Source organism: Schistocerca cancellata, chromosome 5 (genome assembly GCF_023864275.1).
Source record: "Schistocerca cancellata isolate TAMUIC-IGC-003103 chromosome 5, iqSchCanc2.1, whole genome shotgun sequence".
NCBI classification, from domain to species: domain Eukaryota; kingdom Metazoa; phylum Arthropoda; class Insecta; order Orthoptera; family Acrididae; genus Schistocerca; species Schistocerca cancellata.
This window is the reverse complement of record NC_064630.1, coordinates 102,918,568-102,933,909: the sequence shown is the minus strand read 5'-3', so window position 1 is coordinate 102,933,909 and position 15,342 is coordinate 102,918,568. Positions and strand designations below refer to the sequence as shown.

The 15,342-nt window shown below is 42.6% G+C and overlaps 1 protein-coding gene across 1 annotated transcript in view; it reads right to left on the bottom strand.

Moving 5' to 3' along the window:
• LOC126188176 (beta-mannosidase-like) overlaps positions 1-15,342 on the bottom strand; it is a 317,638-nt gene that overhangs the window by 67,962 nt on the left and 234,334 nt on the right. The window lies entirely within an intron of this gene.

Below are 15,342 nucleotides of genomic sequence, written 5' to 3'. Positions count from 1 at the left end.
CTAATTTTACATTCGTGATCTCCTCGGGAGGTATAAGTAGGGGGAAGCAATATATTTGATACCTCATCCAAAAACGCACCCTCTCGAAACCTGGACAGCAAGATACATGGCGATGCAGAGAGTCTCTCTTGCAGAGTCTGCCACTTGAGTTCACTAAACATCTCTGTAATGCTATCATGATTACCAAATAACCCTGTGACATGAAATGCAACACTCTTATTTGGATCTTCTCTATCTCCTCTGTCAACCCGACCTGATACGGATCCCACATTGATGAGCAATACTCAAGTATAGGTTGAACGAGTGTTTTGTAAGCCACCTCCTTTGTTGATGGACTACATTTTCTAAGGACTCTCCCAATGAATCTCAACCTGGCACCCACCTTACTAACAATTAATTTTATATGATCATTCCACTTCAAATAGTTCCACATGCATACTCCCAGATATTTTACAGAAGTAACTGCTACCAGTGTTTGTTCCGCTATCATATAATCATACAATAAAGGATCCTTCTTTCTATGTATTCGCAATACATTACCTTGGTCTATGTTAAGTGTCAGTTGCCACTTACTGCACCAAGTGCCTATCTGCTGCAGATCTTCCTACATTTGGCTGCAATTTTCTAATGCTGCAACTTCTCTGTATACTACAGCATCATCCTTGAAAAGCCGCATGGAACTTCCGACACTATCTACTAGGTCATTTATATATATTGTGAAAAGCAATGGTCCCATAACACTCCCTTGTGGCACGCCAGAGGTTACTTTAACGTTTGTAGACGTCTCTCCATTGATAACAACATGCTGTGTTCTGTTTGCTAAAAATTCTTCAATCCAGCCACACAGCTGGTCTGATATTCCGTAGGCTCTTACTATGTTTATCAGGCGACAGTGCGGAACTGTATCGAATGCCTTCTGGAAGTCAAGGAAAATAGCATCTACGTGGGAGCCTGTATGTAATATTTTCTGGGTCTCATGAACAAATAAAGCGAGTTGGGTCTCACACGATTGCTGTTTCTGGAATCCATGTTGATTCCTACAGAGTAAATTCTGGGTTTCCAAAAACGACATGATACTCAAGCAAAAAACATGTTCTAAAATTCTACAACAGATCGACGTCAGAGATATAGGTCTATAGTTTTTCGCATCTGTTCGATGACCCTTCTTGAAGAATGGGACTACCCGTGCTCTTTTCCAATCATTTGGAACCTTCATTCCTCTAGAGACTTGCGGTACATGGCTGTTAGAAGGGGGGCAAGTTCTTTCTCTGTGTAGAATCGAATTGGTATCCCGTCAGGTCCAGTGGACTTTCCTCAGTTGAGTGATTCCAGTCACTTTTCTATTCCTTGGACACTTATTTCAATGTCAGCCATTTTTTCGTTTGTGTGAGGATTTAGAGAAGGAACTGCAGTGCGGTCTTCCACTGTGAAACAGCTTTTGAAAAAGGTGTTTAGTATTTCAGCTTTACCTGTGTCATCGTCTGTTTCAATGCCATCATCATCCCGGAGTGTCTGGATGTGCTGTTTGAAGCCACTTACTGATTTAACGTAAGACTAGAACTTCCCAGGATTTTCTGTCAAGTCAGTACATAGAATTTTATTTTTGAATTCACTGAACGCTTCACGGCTAGCCCTCCTTATGCTACCTCTGACATAGTTTAGCTTCTGTTTGTATGAGAGGTTTTGGCTGCGTTTAAACTTGGAGTGAAGCTCTCTTTGCTTTCGCAGTAGTTTCCTAACTTTGTTGTTGAACCACGGTGGGTTTTTCCCATCCCTCACAGTTTTACTCGGCACGTACCTGTCTAAAACGCATTTTACGATTGCCTTGAACTTTTTCCATAAACACTCAACATTGTCTGTGTCAATACAGAAATTTTCATTTTGATCTGTTGGGTAGTCTGAAATCTGCCTTCTATTATTCTTGCTAAACAGATAAGCCTTCCTCCCTTTTTTTATATTCCTGTTAACTTCCATATTCAGGGATGCTGCAATGGCCTTATGATCACTGAGTCCCTGTTCTGCACTTACAGAGTCGAAAAGTTTGGGTCTGTTTGTTATCAGTAGGTCAAAGATGTTATCTCCACGAGTCAGTTCTCTGTTTAATTGCTCGAGGTAATTTTCGGATAGTGCACTCAGTATAATGTCACTCGATGCTCTGTCCCTACCACCCGCCCTAAACATCTGAGTGTCCCAGTCTATATGGTAAATTGAAATCTCCATCTAAGACTATAACATGCTGAGAAAATTTATGTAAAATGTATTCCAAATTTTCTCTCAGTTGTTCTGCCACTAATGCTGCTGAGTCGGGAGGTCGGTAAAAGGAGCCAATTATTAACCTAGCTCGGTTGTTGAGTGTAACCTCTACCCATAATAATTCACAGGAACTATCCACTTCTACTTCACTACAGGATAAACTACTATTAACACCGACAAACACACCACCACTGGTCGCATGCAATCTATCCTTTCTAAACACCGTCTGTGCCTTTGTAAAAATTTCGGCAGAATATATCTCTGGCTTCAGCCAGCTTTCTGTACCTATAACGATTTCAGCTTTGGCTCTTTCTATCAGTGCTTGAAGTTCCGGTACTTTACCAATGCAGCTTCGACAGTTTACAATTACAATACCGATTGCTGCTTGGTCCCCGCATGTCGTGACTTTGCCCCGCACCCTTTGAGGCTGTTGCCCTTTCTGTACTTGCCCGAGGCCATCTAACCTAAAAAACCGCCCAGTCCACGCCACACAACCCCTGCTACCCGTGTAGCCGCTTGTTGCGTGTAGTGGACTACTGACCTATGCAGCGGAACCCGAAACCGCACCACCCTATGGCGCAAGTCGAGGAATCTGCAGCCCACACGGTCGCAGAACCGTCTCAGCCTCTGATTCAGACCCTCCACTTGGCTCTGTACCAAAGGTCTGCAGTCAGTCCTGTCAATGATGCTGCAGATGGTGAGCTCTGCTTTCATCCCGCTAGTGAGACTGGCAGTCTTCACCAAATCAGATAGCCGCCGGGAGCCAGAGAGGATTTCCTCAGATCCATAGCGACACACATCATTGGTGCCGACATGAGTGACCACCTGCAGATGGGTGCACCCTGTACCCTTCATGGCATCCGGAAGGACCCTTTCCACATCTGGAATGACTCCCCCCGGTATGCACACGGAGTGCACATTGGTTTTCTTCCCCTCTCTTGCTGCCATATCCCTAAGGGGCCCCATTACGTGCCTGACGTTGGAGCTCCCAACTACCAGTAAGCCCACCCTCTGCGACCGCCTGGATCTTGCAGACTGAGGGGCAACCTCTGGAACAGGACAAGCAGCCATGTCCGGCTGAAGATCAGTATCAGCCTGAGACAGAGCCTGAAACCGGTTCGTCAGACAAACTGGAGAGGCCTTCCGTTCAGCCCTCCAGAATGTCTTTCACCCCCTGCCACACCTTGAGATGACCTCCCACTCTACCACAGGTGAGGGATCAGTCTCAATGTGGGCAGTATTCTGGGCAGCCACAGTCATAGTTCGATCGGGGGATGCGTGGGACGAGCTGGCCATCCCCGACAAACCCCCATCCGGACCCCCACAGTGAAGCCCATTGGCAACAGCCTCAAGCTGTGTGACCAAAGCCAACACTGCCTGAAGCTTGGAGCGAAGAGATGCCAACTCAGCCTGCATCTGAACACAGCAGTTGCAGTCCCTATCCATGCTGAAAACTGTTGTGCAAAGAACGTCTGAACTAATCTACAAAGAACACAAACAAATCGACACAAAATTTAAACGATTAAAATACAAGATTGCCTAGTAAATGCAGTAATGCTGCTACTTGCGCACTGCTGACACACTGCTCGGCAGCGGAAGGAGACTACACGATTTTACACTATTCAGGTACTAAAACGCGATGTTACAATTCTCAAATACTATAATACACCCAAAATTTATGAATTAAACAATGCAAGTACCAAAAACATGCAAAGAAATTAAGAATTAAACTATGTAACAAATAGGTGACCTAGGAGTATACAACTTTCTGCTGGCAGCTGCTTATCCAACGGTGACAGGGAGCACACTGGCTGTGACCAACCGACACTGGCTATTCAGAACAAAAACAGAAGACAGACGACTATGCAAATTTACACTATTCAGGTACAAAAATGCAGTGCTACAACTCTCAAATACTATAATACACCCGAAATGTATGAATTAAACAATGCAAGTACCAAAAACACGAAAAGAAATTCAGAATTAAACTATGTAACAAGTGAGCTAGGAGTATACGACTTTCTGCTGGCAGCTGCTTATCCAACGGCGGCAGGGAGTACACTGACTGTGACCAACCAACACTGGCCATTCAGAACAAAAACAGAAGACAGACGACTACACGAATTTACACTATTCAGGTACTAAAATGTGATGCTACAACTCTCAAATACTATAATACGCCCAAAATTTATGAATTAAACAACACAAGTACCAAAAACACGCAAAGAAATTAAGAATTAAACTATGTAACAAGTGAGCTAGGAGTATACAACTTTCTGCTGGCAGCTGCTTATCCAACGGCGGCAGGGAGCACACTGGCTGTGACCAATCAACACTGGCTGTTCAAAACAAAAACAGAAGACAGATGACTATGCGAATTTACACTATTCATTTACTAAAACGCGATGCTACAACTCTCAAATACTATAATATGCCTGAAATTTATGAATTAAACAATGCAAGTACCAAAAACACGCAAAGAAATTAAGAATTAAACTATGTAACAAATAAGTGAGCTAGGAGTATATGACTTTCTGCTGGCAGCTGCTTATCCAACGGTGGCAGAGAGCACACTGAGTCAGTGGAGCATGCATGTTCAAAAAGCACAAAACTCAAGTTACCAAGTCAAAGACATTTACTAGTTCTTTCAGTGACTATGTTTTACAGTTGAAGTAATCTCAGAGCCCCACAACACAATCCCTCCCCCCCCCCCTCCCCCCTCCCATTGGTAGAGTGAAGTTCCAGGGATGTAGAGGTATTGATGTTTTATGATGTACGAACCAGCCAACCCTTGTATGTCTTTTGTGAAACAGCAATACTGCAATGGTCAGATGAAAGTTGTGTGAGCATTGGTGTTGTCTGTACATTGACTGCATTGTTTGATGTAGGCAGTGATTGATGCGAACAGTACTGATTTGAAGGGTAAGTCTTTGCATAGGAGGTTAGTTAATTCTATCCACTCCAGTGGCACTGTAGTAGGTTTGTCATTTAGAAGAATTTTCACTGCCTACTCATTGTGTACTACAATCTGATACCGTCTGGAGTAAGATGACTGTAGTGGTGAACTAACCGCATCCATCATCAACATTAAATGGAAACTCATATGCAAGTCTTCGTGAATAAAAATATTGGCATCTGCTTGGTGAGATGCTGGACTTTGACAGAACTTAGAAATGAGGTGCTTCACCTGTTGTCAAAAGAATGAGATATCCTGTGCGGAAGGTTCTTGTTGATGCACCAAAAATTCCAATGGTAGCCACAGTGGTTAACCATGAACAAACTATATAAACAATGTTTAATTTGACCGCTGTGCAGAGTCTGTGTAGGGATAATGGAAGTACTGTTCCCCAGGAAGTATCATGGCACAAGAGTACCACTTTAAGAGTCCTCTGCAATGGTTCTACCATTCTATTGATAGTGTGTGATGTGATGGTGTTATTAATTGCAAAACTTGGAGAGTTTGTGGAATAGTGCTGATTCAAACTGCCTATCCTGATGAAGATAACCAATGCACAATACAATATGCTAAGAAAGTTTTATAAATTGTTCACCACAGGAATGTTGGCAATCATAATATTGTATTGGCCAATCACTGTGAAAACTAACCTTCCACTGGAGGTAGTGGGCTCACTAAGTAGATTTGCACATGGGAAAATCACTGCTTGGGTTCAGGGAAGCATCCAAAAGATTTATTACATGTCTGCCAACCTTTGCCTCATGATACGCCATACGTGCCCTGACCTGCAAGTGACAGTCCTTTTTTTTCACATATGGCTACACATATCTATCTGTAACTATTCTAGTCATGTTATTAGCTGCTGGATGAGTGGTAGTATGTAACATGTTGAACATATTTTTTGGGAAGTAGAAGCCACATAGGGTTAAGATTGTTGTTTGGTAACATCACATCACAACTGAGTTTTTGATCCTTGGAAGAGCAGTTTCCTGAGCTTCAAACCTGATCTCAGTTCTGTATTTGTGTGTGTTGATGGGTTGTGCTGGCACAAACTTACCATAGTCAGCGATACCAGATATAGCATTGACTCACGAAAAATAATCTGCCACATTTTGCAGGTTTGGCTAATGAATTCGAGCTGACGGAACTGACCAGGGATAAAAGATTCCATCAGTTTTGCAAAAATAAAAACAACTGGTTTATGTTCCATGAAAACAATAAACAGTCATGACTTCCCATAAGGTTGGAAAAGTTTTTATAGTCTTCTAAATTGTAATTTTCTCTATCACACAAGCTCCACTCTGTTTGGGCAGTGGTCAGTTTTTGCTAGAAGAAGCCAGGTGATTACCATGATCCATTTACTTTTTGGTGTAGAGCTGCACCAATAGGTAGTTGTCTCATGCTGATGATGACTACAAGAAGTGCAGTGTGTACAGGGTGGGCCAACAGTAAGGTTGCTCTCACCTGGCCAAGGGCTTGTAAGGTATCTGGAGTCCAGGTGAGAGCATAGCCACACTATTAGTGTTGTGGCCTGCCAAAACAGCAGCCAAAGGTGGCTGCATAGCCATTTCATGGGGCAAATGTTTTTTATACAAATGAACTGTCACTGGGAACCTTTTCTATTATTGAAACTCCTCAGCATGAGGCATGTGTATTGCTTCAACCACAGTTTGGAACAGACAAATGTCAGATGTGAAAACTGTGTGTCCTAAAAACTGTGCCTTTTGCTGATAAAATGCCCATTTGCCTACATTCAAAACTAATTTGCATCTATTGAAAGTCAGCTGCAAATGTTCCTCCTGTTCTGAAATTGTATTGGACAACATAAACACATTGTCTAAGTAAGCAGAACAAAAATCATGTCCACATGATACTCTGTACTCAAATGCTGACCAGGTTTTTGTGGCATTTTTCAAACCATGAGGTATACACAATTATTCAAATAACACAAAGGCACAATAACTTCAGTGTTTTGAATGTGCTGGGGTGCCACAGGAATCTGTGATAGGCCTTGCCTATTACACTAATAACTATTGCTTGAGCAAGTGTACTCACAAAATACTCAAAGTTCAGTATAGGATAACAGTCATGAACAATGACTGCATTTAATGCATGATAATCACTGTGCGGCCTCCATGTACCATCTTCCTTCTTTACAAGGTGCAGCAGTGATGCCCATCCATGGATTATTCCCAGAATTAACAGTTCATCCATCTCCTTTTTCACTGCAGCTAATTTATCAGGAGTCAGATGCAGAGCTTCTTGAGCAACTGGAGGGCTGGGAGTAGTGCAGTGATGCTGGTCAGCACAGTTTCTCCAAATTTAAATGCAGCTGAGTGGTGTAAACTGTTGATGATAGGAGAGATCAAGAACATTCCTTTTGCAACTTCTGAATTCCTGCTTGAGCAGCATCTAATTCCTTTGTCACCAAACACAATTTGTGTAGTAATATCTGATTTCCATTAAGTATCTTTGCCCTGTCTTCTCTTAATGCTTTTAGTTTCTCTTGCATGACATGGCAGCTGTGCTCCAAAAACACAGGGTCATTATCATCACATAAGGAAACATGAAGAAATAACCCAAGTGAGTCCATTTCTTCTGTCTGTGCATGTAATACAGTGGAGATTCAATTAACTAAAGTAATTGATGTCATAAGTCATTTGGATAATTGAAAATTTGGATAACTGAATGCATGAGTATATGTGTTTGTCTGACTCCCACCACACAGCTTGCTTGTCACAACTGATGCCACCTCCTTCTATACTAACATCCCCCACATACACAGTCTGTCTGCTGCTGAACATTTCCTGTCAGTGCCCACCTGATTCCAAATGTATGACACCCTTCCTGCTCACCTTAAATAACTTTATACTTACCGACAACTACTTCAAATTTGAGGGGCAGACATACAAACAGCCCAGGGGTACAGCCACAGGAACAATGATGGCTCCTTCTTGTGCCAATCTTTTCATGGGTCACTTCGATGGGGCTGTTCTAGGATCCATAACACTTCAGCCCCTGGTTTTGTTTAGACACATTGATGACATCTTTGCCATGCAGACTCATGGTGAGGCTCACCTTTTAAAATTTCTGGAATCTCTATATACATTCTCCCATTTAAATTTCACATGGTCATATTCCGAAACCCATGTCGCTTTCCTTGATGTTAATCTCAGCCACACAGAAGGCCAGCTACACACTTCTGTCCACATTAAACCTACCAACAAACAATAGTACTTACATTTTGACACTTTCAATCCTTTCCATGTCAACTGTTCCCTCCCACACAGCCTTGGTATGCAAAGCAAATGTATTTGTTTGGATGCACACTCTTTACAGCAATTCACCACCATTCTCACCATATTTTTCACTGGTCATAATTACCCCACCAGCCAGTTAAAAAAAAAGTTTGAACTTCCTAAAATCATGCTCTGAAATTAGGTCCATACTGTCTGAGATTTTGCCCACCGTGTCTAGAATAGCTTTTCATCACCCTCCCAATCTCCAAAATATCCTTGGCAGACCCTATGCTCCTTCTGCAACCATCTCCTACTCTAAGGCTCCTAACCTTGTGACCATCCCCACTGTCAGACTTGGCCTACACCCCCTCCTACCACCACCTATACCAGCCCTGTAACTGGCAAAACATATACTGTCAAAGAGAGAGCCACCTGTAAAATGACACTTCATATACCAGCTGTTACGTAAACACTGCTTGGATTTTTACATCAGCATGATGACCAGCAAGTTATCAGTTAGGATGAATAGGCATAGGCAGAGGGTGTGTACCAGAAACACACTATAAGCCGTTGCAGAACATGCTCCATAATATAGCAGTCATGACCTTGGGTGCCTGTTTCATCATATGTGTCATCTGGAGTCTTCCCCCAGACACCAGTTTTTCATAACTCCACAGGTGGGAACTAGTGCCACATGTCCTGACATAAATTAATGTTAATTTCCTCCATCTCGGCATTTCTTCACAGTAACTTCTCCTTTGTTCACTCCATTTTAGTTTTCTACATTTTTCATTTTCTGACCTCCCTATTTTTTGCTGTCCCCTCCTAGCTCTATTACATACAATGCACTTAACTTTTCACACTTATTAACTCAAGCACAGTGTTTTAGCAGTAAACTCTAAATTGTATATTACCCTGTCTTCCATCTTTAAGCTCTCAAGTTTTCAAATCTCATCCTGTGCAGTCCCCAACAATCAGTCTTTCCTTCTCATCCCATCTGGTAAGTCCTCACTAGATGACTTTTCTGAATTCTACCCCTTTTCCTAAACCTGCCCAATCGTTTTCCTTCACCCCTCTTCCTTCCCCTTCAACACTTTCCCAGAAGAAGGAGCCACTGGCTCCGAAAGCTTGCATGCATAAAACGTTTTTTTATATGTGTGTTCTCCTGCCACCATTTGGTGAGTAAACTTTTTATCTATCCAATTATATTATATTGTCAAAAAGTGATTTATATATTATTAACTCTAGAAAGATAATGTACATCACCCGTGTACAGTTACCCTTTAGGTGCATTGTTATAAACTTATCTTTCTAGTTGAATGTGTGCACTCCAGCACACATATGCCACAGAAGCTGAGAAAATTATGCAGGACACCGCCCGAGTTCTACTATGTGCCAAGCCACTGAAACACAACCTTAGCTGAGAGGGAAGGGCAGCTATCATGGAACTGAACAACAGTGACCAAATTGTGATATTGGTGCAGAAGAAGTTGAGTAGCACCATGGTGTAGTGGTTATGGGACTAAACTGTTGAGTTCAAAACTCACCTGGGCTGTACAATTTTAATTTCTATATTCGGTCTGAGTACATTCTGGAGGTATCCAAAAATGTCAAGAATCATAGTACTGGAATGATCTATAGCTGTATATATACTGTATGTCTTCTGGCCAGAGGTAGTTTGCTCTGCACTCTTGTATGTGCATATGCTGAATAAACCTTCGTTAAGTGAAGTTAGTGTTCATCATTCATCTAATCACACCTTCTTCTATGTGACATTATTCTGGTGGAGATGCCAGGTGTTGGAACTTGTGATAGCACACATTATCAATGAAACAGTGGCTCCCATCAGGCCATGACAGAGCCGCTGTTTACATGGCAAGTAACCCGAGTTCAAGCTATATTCAGCAGATCACAATCTACCGGAGACAGAAGAAGAAGAGGACATTACGATGACAGCAACTGTGTGCCACCACAAGAGACATCCTTCCAGGTTCTCTTGCGAAGATGGCTAAAATCCAAACAAATGGCTGAAGGTATATGAGAGTATAGCCAAATTTAACAAATGGGATGACACTGTGTGTTTGGCTAATGTATTTTTCTACTTGTAGGGCACTGCCAAGCAATGGTATGAGAACAGCGAGGAGAAGTTTACAAGCTGGGAAGTATTCCAGGTGGAACTGTGCAAGTATTTCGGTGACACACAATGACAGAAGTGCAAGACTGAAGATAAATTAATGCACAGGGCACAGCATCCAGGAGAAACCACAGCATCCTACATTCAAGGTGTCTTGGAGTTGCGTAAAATAGTGGATCCTAGAATGAAGGCGGAAGTAAGGTTGCACATCTCATGAAGGGTGTTGCTGAGGACATGTATCAAGCCTTACTCCTGAAGGAGGTTTCGACAGCAGATGACTTCATAATATGGGGGCAGTATATTTAGACAATGTATCATAAAAGAATTACTCACAAGAAGTTTGAACAGCTTCTAAACATTGTATCGATATCTGTGCTGGAGGAATCAACTGATTTCACAAATGTTTCTCATCATATAGTGAGAGAGAAAGTACATAAGGCACTTGAATTGCATGGTGAGCAAGAAACCAAGATGCTTCAAGAGTTCATAAGGGAGGAAGTGGAACACACATTGAACCCAGTCTCTTGTTCTTCAGTTCCCTTTAAAATGGCGAAAAAGTCAAGATCCAGGTGAAGTTATGTTCTTACAATCTACATCTACATCTACATCCATACTCTGCAAGCCACCTGATGGTGTGTGGCAGAGGGTACCTCGAGTACCTCTATCGGTTCTCCCTTCTATTCCAGTCTCGTATTGTTCGTGGAAAGAAAGATTGTCAGTATGCCTCTGTGTCGGCTCTGATCTCTCTGATTTTATCCTCATGATCTCTTCACGAGATATACATAGGAGGGAGCAATATACTGCTTGACTCCTCGGTGAAGGTATGTTCTCGAAATTTCAACGAAAGCCCGGACCGAGCTACTGAGCATCTCTCTTGCAGAACCTGCCACTGGAGTTTATCTGTCATCTCCATATCGTTTTTGAAATTACTAAATGATCCTGTAACAAAGCATGCTGCTCTCCGTTGGATCTTCTCTATCTCTTCTGGCAACCCTATCTGGTATGGATCCCACACCGGTGAGCAGTATTCAAGCAGTGGGCAAACAAGTGTACTGTAACCTACTTCCTTTGTTTTTGGACTGCGTTTCCTTGGGATTCTTCCAATGAATGTCAGTCTGGCATCTGCTTTACCAACGATTAATTTTATATGGTCATTCCATTTTAAATCACTCCTAATGCCTACTCCCAGATAATTTATGGAAATAACTGCTTCCAGTTGCTGACCTGCTACATTGTAGCTAAATAATACAGCATCTTTCTTTCCATGAATTCGCAGCACATTACAATTGTCTACATTGAGATTCAGTTGCCATTCCCTGCACCATGAGTCAATTCGTTGCAGATCCTCCTGCATTTCAGTACAATTTTCCATTGTTACAAACTCTCGATATACTACAGCATCATCAGCAAAAAGCCTCAGAGAACTTCCAATGTTATCCAAAGGTCATTTATGTACACTACTGGCCATTAAAATTGCTACACCAAGAAGAAATGCAGATGATAAACGGGTATTCATTGGACAAATATATTATACTAGAACTGACATACGATTACATTTTCACACAATTTGGGTGCATAGATCCTGAGAAATCAGTACCCAGAACAACCACCTCTGGCCCTAATAACAGCCTTGATACACCTGGGCACTGAGTCAAACAGAGCTTGGATGGGGTGTACATGTACAGCTGCCCATGTAGCATCAACATGATACCACAGTTCATCAAGAGTAGTGACTGGCGTATTGTGCCGAGCCAGTTGCTCAGCCACCACTGACCAGACATTCTCAATTGGTGATAGATCTGGAGAATGTGCTGGCCAGGGCAGCAGTAGAACATTTTCTGTATCTAGAAAGGTCCGTACAGGACCTTCAACATGTGGTCGTGCATTATCCTGCTGAAATGTAGGGTTTTGCAGAGATCGAATGAAGGGTAGAACCACAGGTCATACCGCATCTGAAATGTAACGTCCACTGTTCAAAGTGCTGTCAATGCAAACAAGAGATGACCGAGACATGTAACCAATGGCACCCCATACCATCACGCCGAGTGATACGCCAGTATGGCGATGACGAATAGACACTTCCAATGTGCATTCAGTGTGAGGTCACCAAAATGGATGCGACCATCATGATGCTGTAAACAGAACCTGGATTCATCCAAAAAAATGATGTCTTGTCATTCGTGCACCCAGGTTCATCGTTGAGTACACCATTGCAGGCGCTCCTGTCTGTGATGCAGCGTCAAGGGTAACTGCAGCCACGGTCTCCGAGCTGATAGTCCATGGTGCTGCAAATGTCGTCGAACTGTTCGTGCAGATGATTGTTGTCTTGCAAACGTTGCCATCTGTTGACTCAGGGATTGAGACGTGGCTGCACAATCCATTACAGCCATGCAGATAAGATGCCTGTCATCTCGACTGCTAGCCATATTACCCTACTCAACCCACCGATTTCATATTTTGTTAAAAGTCATTGGATCTCGACCAACGCGAGCAGCAATGTCATGATACGATAAACTGCAATCTCAATAGGCTACAATCCGACCTTTATCAAAGTCGGAAACGTGATGGTATGTATTTCTCCTCCTTACACGAGGCATGACAACAACGTATCACCAGGCAATGCTGGTCAACTGCTGTTTGTATATGAGAAATTGGTTGGAAACTTTCCTCATATCAGCATGTTGTATGTGTCACCACCGGCGCCAACCTTGTGTGACTGCTCTAAAAAGCTAATCATTTGCATATCACAGCATCTTCTTCCTGTCAGTTAAATTTTCTTGTCCTTAGCATGTCATCTTCATGGTGTAGCAATTTTAATGGCCAGTAGTGTATATTGTGAATAGCAATGGTCCTACGACACTCCCCTGTGGCACACCTGAAGTCACTCTCACTTTGGAAGACTTCCCTCCATTGAGAATGACATGCTGCGTTCTGTTATCTAGGAACTCTTCAATCCAATCACACAACTGGTATGACAGTCTATCTGCTCTTACTTTGTTGATTCAACAACTGTGGGGAACTGTATCAAACACCTTGCGGAAGTCAAGAAACATGACATCTACCTGGGAACCCATGTCTATGGCCCTCTGAGTCTCTTGGACTAATAGTGCGAGCTGGGTTTCACACGATCATCTTTTTTGAAACCCATAACCCATGCTGATTCCTACAGAGTAGATTTCTAATCTCCAGAAAAGTCATCCTACTCAAACATAATACATGTTCCAAAATTCTACAACTGATTGACATTAGAGATCTAGGTCTATAATTCTGCACATCTGTTCGATGTCCCTTCTTGAAAATGTGGATGACCGGTGCCCTTTTCCAATCTTTTGGAAAGCTACACTCTTTTAGAGACCTACGGTACACCGCTGCAAGAAGGTGGGCAAGTCCTTTCACATACTCTGTGTAAAATCAAACTGATATCCCATCACGTCCAGTGGCCTTTCCTCTTTTGAGTGATTATAATTGTTTTCTAACCTTCTGTCATCTATTTTGATATCTATCATCTACAATGCCGCATGAGGAACCTGTTTGGGCACCAAGGAAGACCGACGTCTGGAGGACCCAGGATAACTAACCAGTATGTTTCCACTGCGGATGACCAGGACATGTGGTGTGCTATTGTCAAGGAAGGTGGCGGATATCTGATGATGCCCGTGCCGTAAGACAGCAGACTGATCTTAGCTGACGCCAACTTTGGGACGACAAATAGGAACAAGAGGATGTGGGTGCAGAATGATGTAGGTCACAATCGCCACAAGGTAGCTGCTGGAGAGGATGCTCCCCAGCGTGCCAATCAAGGTCTCCATCACTGTTTAGAAGCTCAAGCCACTGCAACCTGGAAAACTAAAGGGTGTGACCTTCCTTGGAGGTGAGGAAACTGAAGGGAAAAATCATCTGCTGTCGACCACAAAAAAATGATAGGGAACTACATCAATATCCTCATGGATGGCCTACCAGTCCAAGCTCTTGTGGACTCTGGAGCAAGATATTCAGTCATTTCAGAGAAGTACCATCACCAGTTGCAGAAAACTATATTCGTTGACAGCAAAACATCTCTGCTGACAGTGGCTAATGGGAAATACGTAAAACCTACAGGAAGATGTACCATTCACGTGGGTATAAGTGGCCACACACAGCCCTTAGAATTCATCGTCTTATAAGAGTGTAGTCATGACGTCATTCTCAGATGGGACTTTTTGAAAGCTTCTCACGCAATTATAGATTGTGGTCGCTCGAAGATTATGCTAGATGAGCTGAGATACTGTGGACAGGAAGATGCACATCCAAGTGTGTGGAGACTATGTGTGCTGGATGAGGTGATCATTCCTGCAGTCAGTGCTAGGAAGGTAACTGTTACATGTATCAACCCATGGATCTTGTAGTGGAATGTAAGAGAAGCATACTACTGAAGAATAACTTGGTCATCCCAGCCTCTGTCATCTCATTTAAAAACAGATTTGGTGAATAGTGGATAGTTAACTGTTGCTGAGAACCACAGATCCTTCCAAGACATATGTGCATAGCAAACACTGAGCTGTTAATTGCAGAACAGCTGAGCATCATAGAAACCTCTGAAGCAAAGTCTATGAGCGAAATTAGCGCTACCACTATGAGACAAGATCTAGCTCAACTATCACCAGATCTTACTAAGGAACAACAAAAGAAGCTACCTGCCATTCTTCAAGAGTTCTCTGAATGCTTCAATCCACAAGAGAAGAGCAAATTAGACAAATTGATGGTGAAGCACTGGATTAGCA